This window comes from Macaca thibetana, chromosome 4, assembly GCF_024542745.1.
Source record: "Macaca thibetana thibetana isolate TM-01 chromosome 4, ASM2454274v1, whole genome shotgun sequence".
In the NCBI taxonomy this organism is placed as follows: Eukaryota; Metazoa; Chordata; class Mammalia; order Primates; family Cercopithecidae; genus Macaca; species Macaca thibetana.
In genome coordinates, this window is record NC_065581.1 from 16378925 (window position 1) to 16393749 (window position 14825).

Genomic DNA, 14825 nt, shown 5'->3' on the forward strand with positions numbered 1-14825 from the left:
GATGAACTGCTTTCCAGTTCAAACTACCTCCTATGGCTGTTGCAGATAACAGCATAGGTTCGGAATCTAGGCCACCTGAATTGAAATCCTGGTGCCCTTACTCCCCAGCTGTGTATATCTGATGCAACTTAATTAATTTATCTGATCTAAGTACTAACCAGGTCCAACTAATTCATTTCTCTGTGCCTCGGTTTGCTCATCTCCAAAGTGGGAATAATACTAGTTCCTACCCCACAGGCTTGCTGTGAGTTCACACATAAGAAGAACTTAGATGAGGCCTGGCACACTGAAGACCTACAAATACTGGCTGTGGTTGTTCCCATTATTTTCTAAGAAAGGCCCTCTTCTCTACCTCCTTCACTTTGGTCCTATTTTCATCTGCATTAAAAAAATCACATTTTCAGTCCGGGCGCGGTGGCTCACACCTGTAATCCCAGCACTTTGGGAGGCTGAGGCTGGCAGATCACGAGAACAAGAGATCGAGACCATCCTGGCCAACATGGTAAAACCTGTTTCTACTAAAAATACAAAAATTTGCTGGGCATGGTGGCACGTGTCTGTAGTCCCAACTATTCGGGAGGCTGAGGCAGGAGAATCGCTTGAACCTGGGAGACGGAGGCTGCAGTGAGCTGAGATGACGCCACTGCACTCTAGCCTGGTGACACAGCAAGACTGTGTCTCAAAAAAAGAAAAAAAACCCAAAAACCGTATTTTCCTCCCTAGAATTCTTTCCCAGGTTACTTCCTGCAAGTCAGCTCCAGCAAAGATGGTGAATGGAATAATTTCTCATTAAAAGTTTCCCTGCCTCACTTCCCTTCATGAGGCATTTCAGGTCTTACCGGTTCAGAAAGTTTACTAAGTCTCTAAAATTTTCTTCTTCTAGAAAATACTCCACACTAGTGCACTGATTTTTTTTCCCCCTAAACTGGACCAAAGCCTTGTTTGCAGAACAAATGGTCAATTACATCTACATTCAAAAATAAAATTCAAATGTGCTCATGTTTTCAATTTAAGTATGTCTGTTGTTTGCTGTTTATTCCTTTGGTATAAATAGAAGCTTTCTGGCTTATTTGAACGCAGAACACATAGTACACTGTTTAGATACAATTACTCATTATAAATTAAATCAATCCTTTTCCTTTTTAGAATACCGTGCCCTAACTACAATCTCTACAACATTATAAAAACATAAAATATGACTAACGATTTAATTTAAGGCCCTAATTCCCAATGAAAGATAAATAATGCTGCTGTAGGCACCAATGACTGCAATCTAAATAGGCAATAAAATATTTAATGGACAAACGGAAATGCAAAAAAAGTAAGTTAGTCTCCTGTTTACAACAAAGCTCATTTTCTGTACTAGCACTGTGGACATGGAAGATGCAGTTAACCTCTGTAAGTCTCAGTTTCCTCATCTGAAATACGTGAATGATGATAATACGTTTTCAAAAGATTGTTGAGATGAAATAAGAGCAACTATAATGCCTAGCATAAGAAAAAAATCCAGGTGTGTTCTTCTTCCTGAACTTCAGTCTCAGCTCAAGACCCTGTGAGGAATTTCCACTTGGATACTTACTATCCCTCTCAAATCAGCATGCACTCTGGTTCCACATTTCTGCTAATGGTTTTGCACCATTTCTCCAAGCATAGGCCAGAGCCTGATATTTGATACTTCTCTCCCTCTTCACTCCTATATCCAGCTACTCCCCTAATTGTGTCAGTCTTTCTTCAAAATGTCTCAACTCTTGGGGTGAAGCTTTAAGTCCCTCTCTTTTTTTCCCCATATTTACTGTGTAGGAAAGAATTTGGCTTTGGCCAAAGAGGGGTTTGCCCTTTGCCCTTAGCTCCTAGGAAATGACCTATGTGATATCTGATAGTAGTGTCCCTATTTGTGGGGAGGGAAGGATTTTGAGTCACAGCAAATTACTGAACCCAAGCCTCGGTTTCCTCATTTTAAAATGGGAATTGGCTGGGTGTGGTGGCTCACACCTGTAATCCCAGCACTTTGGGAGGCTGAGGCAGGAGGACTGTTTGAGGCCAGGACTTTGAGACCAGCCTGGGTAACAAAGTGAGGCCTGTCATAATAAAAAAATTTAGGTGTAGTGGTGCCTGCTTGTAGTCCCAGCTACTTGGGAGGCTGAGGTGGGAGGACTGCTTGAGCCTGGGAGATTGAGGCTGCATTGAGCTGAGATCGTGGTACTGCATTCCAACCTGGGAGACAGAACAAGACCCTGTCTCAAAAAATAAAGACAATGGAGATAATAACACGTACCCTGCAGGGTTAGGGTGATGACAAAATGAGATGCATTCAACAAATGTGAGGTAGAAAAAAATTCTCTTATTCAGCAGGAACTTTATCAATGTTCATTTCTTTTTCTTTTATAATTATGAGAACATGAAGGAAATGGGCAGAGGATTCCAGGAGAATTCTGCCAAGATTTTCAGTCTTTTCATAATTGGCAGTAGAGTATTTCCATTTTCATTTTGAGTTTTGCTAGTATTCTTCTACTAAGAAACCAATTTTTTCCCCGATGAATGTTTTTTTAATTTCAGGGTTTTTTTTTTTTTTTTTTTTTTTTGAAACAGGGTCTCACTCTGTCATCCAGGCTGGAGTGCAGTGGCCCAATCTCGGCTCACTGTAGCTTCAACTTCCCAGGCCCAAGCCATCCTCCCACCTCTGCCTCCAGAGTTGCTAGGAATACAGGCGCATGCCACCACGCCCAGCTAATTTTTATAGTTTTTGTAGAGATGGGATTTCACCATGTTGTCCAGGCTTGTCTTGAACTCTTGGGTTCAAGAGATCTGCCTGTCTCAGCCTCCCAAAGTGTTGGGATTACAGGCATGAGGTACCACGCCTAGCCCATTCTTGAGTATGCAGGATCAATATTTCTCCTTATAATGTAATTCCAACAGAAGGAAAACCAGGCCTCCTTTCAGTATCAAAGCTTGAGCCTCTCAGCGTCCCCTGATTTCAGAACGTAGGCTACAAACAGTCCCAGATGTGTGCTGACGGGCACTACATTCCTGGTCTTTCACAGCATTTACTTTGGATTGGGAAATGGGAAGTGAAGTCTCTCTTTCAGTATGAGATAATTTCTTAGAACAGGTTAGTTTGGCCTTTCCTGAAATATAAATAAGAAAGAGGCTTCCATCCGAAAAACATCTGAGTGTTAAGTAGATAAATGCATCCCTTCGACATTGAGACATTTTATCTCCACATCTGATGCACTCTTATTTTTTCAGCAGGACACGTTTCAGAAACTTGGATCTTCTTCCCTGCTATAGTTTCACAAATAATCCAGTTTGCTTCCATTTTGCTCTGGTTAACCCATGGGATGGTGGGTGGGATGATGAAAAGCAGCAATAAGGCAGTGACTGAGTCTCAATCTATAACATTTCCAATGTAGATGATAAAATGAACCCATAATAAACATATTTGGGAAAATATACGAAGAACTGCACAGAAAGCTCTCAATGGAGAGCCTGAAGGGACCAGCCAGGGAGGCTCATGCAAGCCAGGAATAGCCAGGGATGAGTAATGCCTCAGATGGGTGGGTTTTGTTTTCTTTCACAGCTGATTTGAAACTTCCCTCAATGACAGTGTGGAAGATAATGTTTTAACAAAATGCACGGATTTACAAGCTCCCTCACACTCATGCTGACACAGCATCACACGAGGCTCTGCCTGGGAGTCTCCACATCTCAGGCTGGGCTGCATGGAAGGAAATGACCACAGCAAGGCACATCGAGGGCTCCCTTTGTGGCTCAAAAGAAGCACCATGGCAGAGTTATTATCAGATTTCAGTACAGTAGTCCCCCCTCTTATCCATGGGGAATAGGTTCCAAGACCCCCCAGTGGGTGCCTGAAACCATGGATAGTACCAAACCCTATATATAAACTATGTTTCTTTCCTATATATACCTACCATAAAGTTTGATTTATACATTAGGCACAGTATGAGATTAACGATAATAGCTAATAATAAAACAGAACAATTATAACAGTATGCCAGCATCACTAAGTGCTTTGGAACCATCATTAAGTAAAACAAAGGTGACTTGAACACAAGCACTTCCATCCCACCACGGTGGATCTAAGCACCAAGACGGCCGCTAGGTGACTCACTGGAGGGGAGTGCTGCGCAGCCCACATGCTGGGGAAAGGGCCGATTCACGTCCTCCGTTAGGACGGGGTAAGGCGTGAGATTTTATCCTGCTACTTAGAACAGCACGCAATTTAAAACTTAGGAATTGTTTATTTCTGGAATTTTCCATTTCGTATTTTCAGGCTGCAGTTGGCCTCAGAAATCAACCTGTGGATAAGGGGTACGTCTGGCTACAGGGTTCTAGGAAAATACTCCACACTAAAGGAGGTATCTCAACAAGGCTGAGAACGAGGTCTATGACAGAAATGTGCCAAAAAAGCAGAAAGGAAAAGCGCTCATAGAATGGGGAATGCTGCTAGTTGGTTAGTGGCTTCAGGAAGGTGTCAGCTTCTCTTAACAATTACAGGAGGCCCGGCATGGTGGCTCATGCCTGTAATCCCAGCACTTTGGGAGGCTGAGGTGGGCGGATCTTGAGGTCAGGAGTTCGAGACCAGCCTGGCCAACATGGCGAAACCCCCATCTCTACTAAAAATACAAAAATTAGCCAGGCATGGTGGTTTGTGCCTGTAATCCCTGCTACTCAGGTGGCTGAGGCACGACAATCGCTTGAACCTGGGGGGTGGAGGTTGCAGTGAGCCGAGACTGCACCACTGCACTCCAGCCTGGGCGACAGAGCAAGACCTTGTCTCAAAAAAACCAAAAAACAAAAAACCACAATTACAAACACACTTGGCCATTAAACTTGAAACAGTAAAAAACAGCTTCGTCTATGAGAATAAATAAATAAAAACTGCTACAGGTATTATGCTTCAAGATCACAAAATGCATGAGGACATTACAGTGAGGGTCCCCTGAGTCGATAATCAGAAATACATGTGATGATGTAAAAATACACATTCGCTGTAGTTTCCCAAGATTGTGTAGGTCTGGGCTGGGACCTAGGAATCTGTATTTTAAAAATCTCTTTTGGTGATTCTGATTGGCAGCTAGGTTGGGGAACTACCACACTAGACCTGTGCTGCTTAACCTTGGTGCTTTTTAACCTTGGCAGCACAGGAGAATCACCTGGAAAGATTTTCAAAAATCTTGCCGGTCACACCACCCCCCAGGCCACTGAACTCAGAACCTATAAGGTGGGAGTGGGCATCAGTGATTTCAATGTGCAGCCATGGTTGAGAATCCTTGCAGTGGACCCTAAGTTCCCTGAGGGAGGAACGTGTTCATGTATGTACCTCCCTAAAACAGTGCCCTCCACAATAAAGTCAGACCCCTTCCTTCTATTTTATTTCATTTATTTATTTTTTTGAGATGGAGTCTCGTTCTGTCGCCCAGGCTGGAGTGCAGTGGTACAATCTCAGCTCACTGCAACCTCTGCCTCCCAGGTTCAAGCGATTCTCCTGCCTCAGCCTCTCAAGTAGCTGGGACGACAGGCGTGTGCCACCATGCCTGGCTAATTTTTTGTATTTTCAGTAGAGACGGGGTTTCACCGTGTTAGCCACGATGGTCTCGATCTCCTGACCTCGTGATCTGCCCACCTCGGCCTCCCAAAGTGCAGGGATTACAGGCATAAACCACTGTACTCGGACCCTTCTATTTTATAAAGCTGGGTTACACATGGAATTTGTTTGTTTTAAGCCCAACTTTTCCCAGAAAACAAATCGAGTTCTTTTTAACAAAATTTTTAGATATTTAGAGGATAATATAATCATCTATGCTTTGGGGGTGAAAGCTCTCAAAAGAACCTCAGTTGCTTGGAGGCAACAAGTAGATCAAGAGGAAAGACCAACAGGTGCTTGACCACCTCTCTGGGTTGTTCTCCTGATTTGTGATGGGTACAAGAAATATTCATCATAAATGTCAGGTCCCAGATTTTCTGATATGCAGGAAACTCTGCAGAGTGGAGCAGCAGCCATGTGATCTTGTGGCTTATGGTCAGAGCACAAACAACCCCCAGCATAGCTGGAGACTGGTCACAGGCCCTGACAGCTGCACACTATGTCCTGTAACACATTTGACTTTAGGGCACCCTGCATTTCTGCATCACACTGTGGACATCTTTCTTTTTCTCCTCTCTTGGGGGAGAGGTATTTACTTTAATTATGAAGTCCTCTATTATGTATGGTGAACTGTTTAACTCTGGGGCAGTTGAACTGCCTCAAACTCGGCTGCATGAAACAGAAGAAGGAAGGTCCACAGCCATCTTCCCTTGGCTTGGCCTGGGCTTGCTTCAGTTTGCTGAGAAAAGAACCCCGCTTGGATGCCCACAGATGCTTCTGTAATTTTGCACAAACTTACACATGGAGCACCTAAACTCAGGGGCACCTAAAACCAGTAGCGGTAATTCAATTTTATGGAAAACTGCAGCAGGAATTTGCTGCCACCTTCCATTTTCCTCAGCGCTAAGAACACCTATTCTTAGTGACAGGTGACTCATCTGCCACTCTTATAGCGGACTCTTCTAAGTGAAGACACAAACAAGAGCAGTGTCGACCCTGATGGATGCGCTTGGTAGGGGAGGAGAAGCCTCATGAATAAGAAAGGGATGACATTTTTCTCTGCTCAATCTTTCCCCTTCCCGCAGGAATACTCACCCACCATTTTTTTTTTTTTTTTTTTTTGAGACGGAGTCTCACTGTCGCCCAGGCTGGAGTGCAATGGCATGATCTCAGCTCACTGAAACCTCTGCCTCCAGGGTTCAAGCAGTTCTCCTGCCTCAGCCTCCCGAGTAGCTGGGGTTATAGGCATGCACCACCACACACGGCTAATTTTTTTGTATTTTTAGTAGAGACAGGGTTTCACCATATTGGCCAGGCTGGTCTTGAACTCCTGACCTCAGGTGATCTGCCCACCTTGGTCTCCCAAAGTGCTGGGATTACAGGTGTGAGCCACCACGCCCGGCCCCTCACCCACCCTTCGGATGGGCAACTTGAGCTGCCCTCTCCTACTTATTCTTGTAATCACAAACACCTCTTGCTCCAGCCACCACTTCTTAAAACTGCAGATGAAGGGCTGACTCTGGGCCTGCCATTGGTTGGGCTCGTTCCTTCCCTGGAACCATTCTCCTCCTGAGAGCTCTCAAGTCATTCATCGAAGTAAGTAATTTAGACACATTGCCTTGAATGCTCCTCTTGCTCACATCTGTAAAGTTTAGCAAATAAAGCAAACGCCTGAATTTCCAATCTCTGGACATACAGGCAAACATTGAAGAAGTGATTTCCTCTCTTCTTCCTATGTTTCCTGCACACAGTATGCAAAGTATATCCAGCACTCTGCACAAAAACCTCAGTGACTAAACCATGGCACGGGTCATGGATTTTCTTCCTCTTCCTTGCTTATTCTATGACTCAGAAGGTTCAAAGCAAAGGTTTTTGACCTAATTTGGCCTTAAGTGGGAAAAGGTTCCACTCCTGTCTCACACTGAGTTTCAAAGCAAAGGAGAAATGGAACAGGGCTGTATTTAATTCTGAATATAATCTCTTTGCTGTTGGCAATGTTCTGGGAATAGTAATGAATTTTTGCTTTCCATGAATAAATTTTTCAGAATCTAAAGTTGAGGCTCACATAATTGTTAGTATTTTCCCCACAGTGTTTTTCAATTTTCCTTGGAAGAGAAGTAGATTGAATCACAATACCTCAGTTTCTCATTTTGTAAGCTGCCAAGAACAGTATGAACTGTCCTGTAACTAAAGAAACACAATGACAAACGCTACCAGGAAAGCCGTTTGAAATTCTTTGGGGAAAAAGCATATAACTTATGCAGACCACCCTGGGTTATCTAGTTTTTAAAAATCCCTGCATACTAGACAAACTTCTTTTGGACCATGTTTCTTTCCTAGGAGAAGCTCGAACACAGAAAACTAATTTGCAAATTAGTCATTTGTCAAACATTTTTAGGAAGATGAATCTTGAGCAAAACAAACTTTTGATTATATTTAAAAAACACCAAAAAAAATTCTGCAGGTCTAGATTGAGAAAGCAGGGGTCATATAAAAAGCTAATATGGAGGACTGTGGTGACAATCAGACTGTAATACGGACAGTAATATGTACACCACCCCTTTATATTCTTTTCACCAACAGTCTCAAATGCTGGTTTCAGCATAAGGCCAAGAAACACAAATCTATATGGAATTTATGCAAATTCCTCATCGATTTATATGCATTTATAGTTATTCCATTTATAAAATGCAGCTTATTTTATAGGTGGTGAAACAGGCCTAGAGAGAAATGTGCACTACTAAGGTCCTGTGGGTTTGAGACATTTTATTTTACTTTATTTTATTTATTTATTTATTTGCTTTTTGAGATGGAGTCTCACTCTGTCACCCAGGCTGGAGGGCAGTGGCGCGATCCCAGATCACTGCATCCTCTGCCGCCTGGGTTCAAGCGGTTCTCCTGTCTCAGCCTCCTGAGTAGCTGGGACTACAAGTGCCCGCCAGCATGCCCGGCTAATTTTTGCATTTTTGGTAGAGGTGGGATTTCACCATGTTAGTCAGGCTGGTCTCAAACTCCTGACCTCAAATGATCCACCCACATCGGCCTCCCAAAGTGCTGGGAACAGGCATTAGCCACCATGCCTGGCCAAGATATTTTAATTAAATGCTTAACCGTGTCCAGAATTTGGTCTTTCTAACTCCACGTCCATTACACTTTCCACTCTATGCCATGGCTCCCTGTGCAGAAGACTGCAATCCGATAAGCTCAGTTCCCAAAGGGTCCAGACTCAAGCAGTGACAGTAAACATGGAAGAGAGGCACAAAAAATTTGCAAGGCTCGAGGAATGACTGATGGAAGCTGGGTTGAACCAAAGGAGTGGGAGCTCTCAGGTAGGAATAGGAAAGGTCCAACTGCAATAAGTTACCCAGAATGGAGAGAGTGCTATGCTGGAGGAGAGGCAGGTAATGAAGCTCGTTAATAAAGATAGTAAGACTCGTTTAGCTTTATGAGGCTCTAAGATAAACATACAGCAACTCTCCTGAAAGGACCAAGAGTAGGTAAGGGAATGGGGTGACAGAAGCAGCACCAGTACCCGGGAGGGAAGCTGACACTGGGAGAAATACCCAAGAGAGACAATCAAAAGGGGAGAAGAGCAAACACCTACCATGATTTTGGTTAGACAGAGGAAAAGTAGTCAAGAAGGGCGAAGATGCAAGAATGGCCATAATAAAAAAATAATAATAATAGATATTGGCAGGGATGTGCTGAAAAGGGAACACTTTTACACTGTCGGTGGGAATGTAAACTAATATAACCACTATGTAAAACAGTGTGGAGATTCCTTAAAGAACTAGAAGTAGAACTACCACTTGATCCAGCAATCCCACTACTGGGTATCTACCCAGAGGAGACGTCATACGAAAAAGATACTTGCACATGCATGTTTATAGCAGTACAATTCGCAATCGCAAAAATATGCAACCAGCCCAAATGCCCATCAATCAATGAGTGGATAAATTGGGATAAATTGTTGTATGTATATACCACAGAACACTACTTAGCCATAAAAAGGAGCAAAATAATAGCATTCACCTGTTTGGGGCTGGATACCATTATTCTAAGTGAAGTAACTCGGGAATGGAAAACTGAACAGCGTAATGATGGCCGTGGCTGCTGCCATCAAGCTGGCTCTGCGGCCGGTGCTGCACACTACATGGCGCTGGTGGCAGCCCCGTTCATTCAGTTGGGATGGGAGCCCCGTATGCCACTGCAGCCATCTGAACCGCAGCTGCAGACCCAGGTCGTCCTGCTCCACCGAGTACGCAGGAGCCCCGCCCTCTTGGGTGGGGCTACAGTCACCCAAACTGCAGCTGTGGATCCCAGCCTCCCCGTGCTCTTGGGGGAGCCGGGAACAGGCAGAATCTGCCTTCCCGGGTGCAGCTGCAGCTGCCGCACCCACGGCCGCACACCTGGGCCTCCCACTCCAGGAAGCAGGCAGAAGCGGGGGACAGGCGGGAGCCCTGCCCCTTCCGAGTTGTCAGGGCGGGAGCTCCCGGGCGCAGCTGTGGCCAACCCTCCCAGGCACAGGACCGGGGCGTCTCTGCAGCCTGCACCCTTGGGCGACCCACGAAGGACACCCCATCCCCGCATGCTCAGGTGAGTCTGAGCCCCACTGCCTGGCCTCTCTCCGTTCCAGGCACCCATTCAGATCTAGGAGCTGGGTTGGGGCCAAGCCCCGGGGCCATGAATGGCAGCAGGAGTAAGACAGACTCCGAGGCGGAAAAGAGGGAGTCCCTAGTTACGTCCCACCTTCAAGCGAGGGAAGGCCTGAAGGCTGGGGGCCGGGCTGCCAGTCCTGCCGACCAGAGTGGGGACTCGTGGTGCCTCTTCCCCCCACCCATGGCCGCCCATGGACCAATTGGCACGTACTTCCTCCCGTCTGAGGTCCATAAAAGCCCTGGGCTTAGCCACAGCAGGCAGGAGGATGGCCAGAGGACAAAGAGGGCAGAGAGAGAATGGGACTGGATGACCAACTGCAGAGAGGAGTACCCTCTCTGCTGATAGTTGGAGACGAAGGGACGACCAGCTGCAGAGATGACCTGCTGCCAGAGAGGAGCTACCCTCTCTGCTAAGAGGAGTGCTTCAGAGACCCGCACAATGACTTGCCTGCAGAGAGGAGCCACCCTTTCCAGGGCCTCCTCTCTGCTGAGAGCTGAACATTCAATGGGACGATCTGCTTACAGAGAGGAGCTACCCACTCCTCTGAGTTGTTCTAACACTAAATAATACTCTTCTTTTTCACCCTTCACTTGTCTGTATACCTCATTCTTTCTGGACGCAGGAGAAAAACTTGGGCTTAAAGTCGTTACAGCCATAGAGGTTTCCAACCGGAGAAATCGACACCCCAGAGATTCTATAACAGTATGTTCTCACGCACAAGTGGGAGCTAAGCTATGAAGATGCAAAGGCCTAACAATGATACAGTGGACTCTGGGGACTTGGGGGAAAGGGTGCGAGGGTGGTGAGGAATAAAAGACTACAAAATGGGTACAGTGTGTAGTGCTTGGGTGATGGGTGCACCGAAAATCTCAGAAATCACTACTGAAGAACTGATTCATCTAACCAAACACCACCTGTTCCCCCAAAACCTATGGACATAAAAAATAAAAATAAAAATAAAAAAGACAGAAGAAAACTAAGCCATCAATTATATTAAATGCAGCAGAGAAACTGAGAAAGACTAAGAAAGGCCATTGGATTAGACCATGGGTTCTCAATCTCTGCTGAACATTAGAAGCACCAGGGAGCTTCTACAAGACACTAACCCAGAATCTGAATTAACGTCCACTGGATTAAACTGTATGGCCAGAGACGACTTCAAAGGGAACAGCTCTATAGTCCTATTTTAAAGTAGGGGAACAGATACACCCAGCGACATCAGAAATGTGTTTTCCAGTCCCAAGATTCAATATGTAAATTTGCGTTATTGATTATTTTATTTTTAAGTTTACATAAGTCAATGGGAAATAATGTGCTTGAATAACATATTCAGCATTTGAACATCTCATGCCTGGGATTACACTGGCTGAGCCTCCCACATCACCAAGCAAATGCTTGAATAAACATATGGGCTCTGAGCAAGTGCCCTGAGAGCCAGGGAACATGACTATGTTTCAATTTAAGAGAAGTAAGCCTCTTGCAAAACACTGTTCCTCTTGTTTGCTCCCTCTTCAACAGGTTTTTAAGTCCAGGGCTCATTCCAAAAGCTCTTTACCCAATCTTAGTTCCTCTAATCGTAACATATTCCGTGAGAAAGGAGATCCTATAAGGTCAGGCAAATTGTTGTTAGAAATGTGATCCAGCAACTTTAGGTTTGAAGAAATCCAGTGGAGAAAACACACACACAAGCCCACGTCCACACCCCACATTCAGACCTGTCTGTCTCCATTATCCCAATACACCACTGAGGTCTTTCCCTGTATTCAAGAAGGAGGTTCTAGAACAGCCCTGTCCATTTGTAAGGAATACCACAAGGTAAGATGCCTGAAACTAGCAAGTGAGAAAGTCTTTACTGATTCTAAGTCAATGACTCCCAAGGACAAGGTAAGATGTAGCTCGCAGCTTCTTCAATGTGGCTGCACATTTACGACACACATTTAATTTATTTTAGCTAATGAAAATGCTCAATAGTGAATATGTCTGAGCCCCTATGGAAAATAAGTAGTGCAATACCCAAAGACATTTAGGTGTCTCTGAGAGGCAAGAAGAATCTGTGTTACGGGTGTGACTCTATATATAGAGACATTAAATTCACAGCCAAAAGGATAATAGTGATTATTACAAAATCAGGGGTAACAAGGGGGAAAGATAAAAGAGAGGGATGAGAGAACGAAATGTTTCCTTCACATTCTGTTTCTGAAACAGGATTCAAGAAGGACATTGTACCATTTGGTAGTCATTATTTTCGTTCACGCACATGGCTAATTATTTCTACAGCATTCAGATCTCTTTAAAACAAACATGTTTTGCACATACACGCCCACCTTTAAAAATATGCCTTTTATCCCCTTTTCCACAGCCTTGAGGAAATATCTGATGGATTGTCTTAGGAGCAGTGCTTTGGGAATAAATGTAGATTATATGCTAAAAAATGTAACTTATCCCTAAAACTTGCATAAACAAATCAAAGGACATTGTAGCATCTCGAGTATAAACAAAATGACTCTCAACTTAACTTGCAGATCTTTTTTTAATGTTCAGTAATAAATTTTACTCCCAAAAGATTATACTGTCCTCTCTCTTCCCAAACTTCTCCTCCTCCTCCAATCCCCCAGTACTTTTAATGTCAGACCCATAATTCAGCTGTCTGGCTTGAACTCATGATGGGAATCATTATATTTGATTTTCCTGTGAGGCCAGCCTTGAGTGAGGGTCTTCTGATCCCAAAATAGTCAATGTTTCTGTAGTTTCAGGAATCATTCTCTGAAAGTGCTTCACCTTCTTGAGGCTGTGGGCATGAGGTCATATGAAAACACGTCGTGTGATTATTTGATGAATTTGGGTGACTCCTTACCCAGCGAACTAGGAGGTTCTGTGTGTTCCTTCCCCTGAATTGCTGGGTCTGACGTGTGGATGGCCTTTGTTCCCTTGCTGGATAAGCCAGGTCAGCCCTGCTGTGTGTTGTCATAACCGTAGACATTCCGTAACTGGTGTTCATGTAACTGCTGGAGCTTGCTTCAAAACCAAGGTAGAAACCCATGACAATGGAGACCATTCTTGCCTTCCCTACACATTAACCAGTTCGTGACTACGGAGAAACAGGGCAAGTAGCTGTTGACCTGACTAGACGGATGGCATTGGAGGCCAGGCTCTGAAGAGCTGCTTGTAAAAATCTGGAGCTTAACACCCCTAAAACAAGAACCTCCTTTAAGCGTTGGCACTTCAGAGAAAGGAGCCATGTTACCCATTTCAGAGCAGGGAGATTCCAGGGAAGTCACCTGGGTGTCAGTTTCTGAGCACTGTCTTCTCACGCTCACACTCCTCCTGTTTCTGGCCCCCACCCTCCCGCTCTCACCAGTTACCCCCATTATCACCATCATCACTTCACTCCCGCTCGGTCCCTCTCCTGTCGTCACCCCCACTCCGGAGTGAAAGAAAGGAGATGCCTTACCACGGCTCTTCCCACCAGCAGCACCAGGAAGCTGCCACTGCCATTTCTATTTAAATGGACAGGGATGTTGGGCAGAGAGACCCTTTCGGAGCCTGTAAGGTTAAGCTAAGTGTTCAGATTATTCTTTGCAGAATATAATGTGAACATCTTGCTCTTGCTTGTACTGTAGAAGGTTCTCTATTCATATAGATGTGATATTCAGTTTATGTATGGGTTTACATTTCAGCACTAAATCTCCCACCCACTCATGTCACAAACCTTTATGGAGTGCCTACTACATATTAGTGATGAGTAGTAGAAATAATAATAGCTAATACCTACAAAGCACTTTCAGTCTGCTAGGGCTTTGCACAGACCAGCTCATTTAAGTAAGCACTCTTCTAGTTTCCATACCACCATCTGATTAAATGAGGTGCTTCACAGGAACAAATATACAACGATATAATCTATATGTATGCTGTTCCTTTATAACTGAATCTTCCCCTTTGCCATCCCTACCCTGCCTACTTTTCTCAGATACCTTATCATGCTATTTCACCCCAACAGACTTTTTCTGGAAAAATGATGGCTTACTACATGTCAATTGGCTATTCACAGTTTCAGAAATACAAGTGGAGAAACTTGGAAAACATCATCTATCAACCTCTAGATCTAAGCTCTCTGAGAGCAAGAACTATGTTTTTTCTTCTCCACCCTAAGGCTGTGGCACTGTGCCTGATACATACTTGATAGGTGCATGCTAAGTATGTGTTACATAAATTAATTCCATGATGTGCCATGTGCTAATATCCTGTCTAGTAATAACTGCTGAGGACTTCGTAATATTTGCTGACCGGGTAGTCCTGGTGTCTGATGCTCCACTGAAGGACAAAACAAAATTGATCATCGATTCAAGGTTCCACTAAGAGTAAACAAAGTGTGATGTGGGATGGAAGCCATGGTATAAAGAAGAAAAGTTGGTGCTCTTTGACATGAATTGATCTGTTCAGCACCATCTAACCAAAGAACAAGGCAAAGTTTTCCTTCAAGCATAGAATGAGTTCCCTCTGGGATTTATAAAGTGGACCAATGCAGAGGGGGCATGGCTCCCACCCCTACCATTTAAAACTA

General features: G+C 44.4%; 1 protein-coding gene across 8 annotated transcripts in view; it reads right to left on the minus strand.

Annotated features, from left to right (window-relative positions):
* The window catches only part of ATXN1 (ataxin 1), a 457657-nt gene that overhangs the window by 47988 nt on the left and 394844 nt on the right, over positions 1–14825 (minus strand). The window lies entirely within an intron of this gene.